Source organism: Cydia pomonella, chromosome 8 (assembly GCF_033807575.1).
Source record: "Cydia pomonella isolate Wapato2018A chromosome 8, ilCydPomo1, whole genome shotgun sequence".
Taxonomy (NCBI): Eukaryota; Metazoa; Arthropoda; class Insecta; order Lepidoptera; family Tortricidae; genus Cydia; species Cydia pomonella.
This window is the reverse complement of record NC_084710.1, coordinates 24,358,949-24,364,121: the sequence shown is the minus strand read 5'-3', so window position 1 is coordinate 24,364,121 and position 5,173 is coordinate 24,358,949. Positions and strand designations below refer to the sequence as shown.

The window sequence follows — 5,173 nt, the reverse complement described above, 5'->3', positions numbered from 1 at the left end:
CGGCCAGCCCAAAGCGCTTATAATTCGAGAAAAGTTATAGCAAACCGTCACAGCCTAATTTTGAACTGAGTGACGTATGTAATCTTCCTTTGACTGAGTACCTCCGACCGCCATCTGTGATGCTGTCCCACTGGTGAGCTGCTCTCAATTTTTGCTCGATATGGACTCTAGGTAGGTAACGGGAATACAAATAAGGTAGCATATCATACTATAGTACAAGTAGCGGTGCTAGAGTAAATCACAACAAGACCTAAGTGTGTATTTGTTCGTAATGCGTAAAAATGCGCGTAAACAAACAAGTCCCGCTTAATTTTGTGTGAAGATATTGTACTCGCTTTACTGTGCCTAGCCGGTTGTCGAACGCGGTGCTCGACGCGGGCCCTTGGCCGATGCTCGTCGATAGGCTAAGCGCCACAGAGGGCGCTCGGCTCGAGCTGCCCGTTCTGATTGCATCCGTCTCTAATGACTCGTCTTTCAAACCCGTTCCTACTCGACACGCCTCCAGTCTAGTTTCACTTGACCCTCGCATTGGTAACATTGAGGTACGAATTACGCTGGCCGTACAGCCCAGTCGGAGACCTGTGAGGAAGACGCTTCGCTTATCAATTAGCAAGGCATTGTGGCGGCGATCATTCTACGGCACGTTTATTTAAAGAGACTCTTGCAGACGGCGTTCACGAGGTCGGCGGGGTGCGGGGTGCGGGGTGCGGGCCGTAGGGCGCGGGCCAGTGATGCATGCGGTCTATCCATATATTAAATATTTTATTGTGCATAAAATTTGCACAATAAATGAGAAAGTTTTTTTCTTAACATAGACGAACGACTTCTACAGGCTGTACCAAAAATAGTGGGGGTCTTATAAGGAATGTTTGAATAGCCTTTTATGGATTTCTGTGCTCCGAAATAAGTTTTTTATTTTTATTTATTAAAAGAAGAAGAGAAGAAAAAATATTTAAATAAAAATAAATAAATAAATATTATAGGACATTATTACACAAATTGACTAAGTCCCACAGTAAGCTCATTAAGGCTTGTGTTGAGGGTACTTAGACAACGATATATATATAATATATACATATTTATAAATACTTAAATACATAGAAAACATCCATGACTCAGGAACAAATATCCATGCTCATCACACGAATAAATGCCCTTACCAGGATTTGAACCCGGGACCATCAGCTTCGTAGGCAGGGTCATTACCCACTAGGCCAAACCGGTCGTCAAAACCTATACCGGTCCTAACCTATGTCGGTATTTAACGCGAAACATTTTTGGCATTGTACGGAGGGTTGACCGACTTGGACTTGTCGCGTCATATAATATTTCTACTACTTTTTTCTAACCATAACACGATACCGAATATTCCCTTAAACGGAATTCCACTGTTTTTGTTACTCCACTTACACATGTATAACAATCATTTATGAATTCACATATAAAAGTAATATAGGTAAACGTAAACGTAAAGGAATATAATTTGTAGATACAATAAGTAATAATATACTAATATGTATTATGCAGCTTTAATGGAAATGCTGTTACATATCCACATCTAATTAAGTAACTTTTATTGCTTTTAACAACACTGTTTTTTTATCACTATCAGATAGATGCTTTTAAAAGCGGCTGCAAAGATAACTGACCGCCCTGAAAACATATTTCTATGCAGGAGGTCAGTTAACTCTGCAGCATACTGTAAATTTTACTAGGACATGGCTGCAATAGGACTAGATGGCAACCAAGACAAACCAACGATAGAGACAACAAAGTAACCGTGTCGCGGGCTGGACAGGGGCGCGGCGGACTCGACGTCGACAAATGGTCCAGAAACTATCCGCGAGTAACGAGGGTCGCTGTCACGCCGCACTCACAGCGCGACCTTCTTTAATCTAATTATTATGTAAAAGGTTGAACCGGCAGGTCGAGAATACAAAACTCGTTTATTAGTAATAGCCTGGCACATGCCAAGAGACAAAGGTCGTTGGAGGTGCTGCCGGCGGGCGGCCACGAAATCAACAAAGTTACTCCTTTTCACTTGGAGTGCAAGTACAAACAAAGTTTCTAGTTATGTTATGTTTCTAGTTAGGATGTTTCTGGAATTCAGGCCGCTTTCAAGAAGTCAACGTGCGCAATATTCGAAAATATCTATAGGCCAAATATTTAATTATCATATAGTAACAATAATATTTAAAATAACATGTTTTTTTAGAGAAGTCTAATCGATCACATGCAGATCGACAAAAACACTGAAATTGATTGACAGTGATCTCCGCTGTTTGAACATTTGGTAAAAGAAAAGTCATGGAGCTGTTGCGTTTGAAGTAAAGTTTGTAGATATTTCAGCTGTAAATCCGATGACGGGTTGATCCCGCTGCGCCGGGCTCATCCCGCCCATAAATAACGCGATAATATTAGGCAAGAAGGCTTTCTTCGCTTCTACCCTCCCTGCGCTCGCCCGCTGTTTACAAGGTTTTCGTCCACAGAATTAGTCCCCCCCCCCCCTTCGCCCAGCGATCAAATTAAAATCCACTCTGTGGTATTATTAAAACAATAAAAAAGTTGTTTTTGTGGAACATAATTCAAACGTCTCCTGCGTTCTGTGGGGATGATGGAAAAGTTCTGAATGTCCCAAATTAGGAAACTAAATGCTTACAGCATAAATTACGAGAATATTCATTTTAGAACCATAATTTGGTAATTTATGTCATATCAACAATTATTTGTCTTAAATGTCATATATAAACCTGTTAACAAATAGCATGATATTATTATATTTAGCAATTGACATGATTATTTTAAACAAAAGATGCATTATTAAACTTGCTATAAAGCCGTTAAGTCACAAACGTGGACTGTTACTGATACAAACAAATTATAAAATTTACAGTCAATTAATATGAAAATTACAGTCCGAATTTGTACTTACAATACTTCAAATACTTTGCTCATATCATATCATATTATACCGTCCTCAGGATTGAGCCGCCATTCACCCATGCGCATATTCAACTACCTACCTCTGCACTCTATGGCGCTTCAACATTCGTCGGGAAAATCGGAAACTGTGTTTTCAACGACACTTATGCAAATTGGCGTTTACACAAGGGCTCCATTTTCTCGCTGAAGAATTGTAATTTAATAAGTATAATCGGATGAGAATAAACGACGACGTTTTCTTTTCCTCCGAAGGTCAGCTAAATAAATTACATTTCGAATATCAAATATCTATCAATCATATAATTTGACAAGTCACGCGGAGTTCGTAAGTATTTCCAAAATGGTGAGCTCAACTGTCCAGCAATATTCACGGGAATGGGACATTACCTGTTTATATTGAATTACAGTGTATTATATTAAGGCGAGTGATGGTGTATCTTGCAACATTACGTCCAATTAGTCGTGCTAGCTGTTCTTCGTCCGGGTCCTTGATTGTAAGTATTTATTAAAACTAGCAGTAGAATACTATCTTTCAGCAAGCTGAAGCTCTTCGGGAGCTGAATGTAGGCGCTTTCAGTGCATCAACACCTTCTCCTTAGTAACAGTTAGCATTAGTTTCTGTCCATCCGCTCTGCATAACTGAATATTACCTACCTCCGTTAAGTACTTGGCCAGTCTCTTCGATCGATCAAAACTATGCCTAAGTGAAAGGTGGTGCGGTGTCCGAAGTGCCGGCAGCGGGCAAAGTTGCCGACAGTTGTTGTAGAACTGTTATCGAGTAATTGAGGCTGCCGCGGCCGAAGTTCGCCCGCGGGGACCGAGTGGCAGGCTCGGCGCCCGCGGCTCCTGACGTTCCCGATGCCATCTCTAAATGCTTAAATATCAATAACCGAAGTCAAATGTAATAATCGAGGGCAACGCCATGTTGTGACGATATATTCCACGTCGCCTTAAAGTCAACCTATAGCCGTTTCAACAGCATCAATTGCAAAAGTAACGATAAGGTTTCTTGTAAAAAAAATTACGAGTACATACTAACTCAATAACATAACTGTTAGGGTGTGCCAACTGTGACAAGCGTATTATGTGTTACACCGATCAAAGAATTTAGAAATATGTAGGGTATAAATTGTGGCAAAACTAGCAGTAGTAGCAGTTCGTCGACACACGGTGCCGGGCAAGTCCTCGCACGTTTACGACGGGTTTCACTCCCTTAGTAGACGTGCGCGCCGCGCTACTGTTACCCAGCGGCGGCGCGCCGACCTGTCGGGGTCGGCGTGGTGGCGCCGCGCCGGCGTGGGTATTTTTTTTTAATAAAAAAAAATCTAGCAGCTATCCAGCAGTAGGTACTAAATTAAAGAAAAATAATTGCGTATGACCGAATGAAAACTTTTATTAGGCACTTACTAACTACTGTGTGTGTTCTTTACATGACTCGTAATTATTATGAATAAAAATAATTTCTGATGTTGGTACACCTGTCAAACACTATAGGCTACTACAAAGTGAGAAATGAAGCTTTATAAAACTATATATAAGCCAATGCTACACATTCGATATTCGCCGTGGATGGAAGATATTTATCGACCATGTAGCAAAGTAAATTGTCGTTCGTCACTTTGAAATTAATTATTTTAGGCACTTGATTCCCAAAAGGGACGGTAGCTTGGAAGGGGCGGGAAAGGGACGGTGTGGCATTAAAAAGGACGGAAAACCGTCCCTTTTAGGACGATCTGGCAACGCTGAATTGACAACACGGTGAGAAAAAAGCTCGCGTCTTTACCCTCCCCGCGCCCCGCTCTTCCCCGCCAGCCACACGTTCGTGAACGCTCAGTCCAGCTCGGCTGAATTCGATTAATTTATCGCGCTTCGGCCATCTTCGGCGCGCCGAGAGAATGTCTCGGCGGCGGCGGCGCGTTCCGAAGTCGGCGCGGCGCGGCTGCGCCGGCGCGGCGCGCACGTCTATCCCTTAGATGAAAGGCGCTCGTACAGCAGTGATTACGATCCCGTTGCCTCGCAAGGGTGCCATATCGCACAGCGAGCTAAAGTTTGGTTTAACACTCGTACTTTGAGTCGTTTACAGGGAAAAACGTTTTATTTATTACGGGTATAAACATTTTTGTTCTCGAGCGTGTTTTAAATATTAAAGAAGTAATTGAATGTTTATACACTGAAGCGCAACCAAACAAGCCCAACTATTTAATGCCACAGGATATGCCAAAGTATGCAC

At 42.0% G+C, this 5,173-nt stretch overlaps 1 long non-coding RNA gene across 1 annotated transcript; it reads left to right on the top strand.

Annotated features, from left to right (window-relative positions):
* Window positions 1–3,220, top strand: LOC133520887 (uncharacterized). Its single transcript, XR_009799819.1, has 2 exons — window positions 1–133; window positions 2,982–3,220. It is a non-coding gene; the product is annotated as an uncharacterized LOC133520887 (long non-coding RNA).
* Window positions 3,221–5,173: the final 1,953 nt, after the last annotated feature.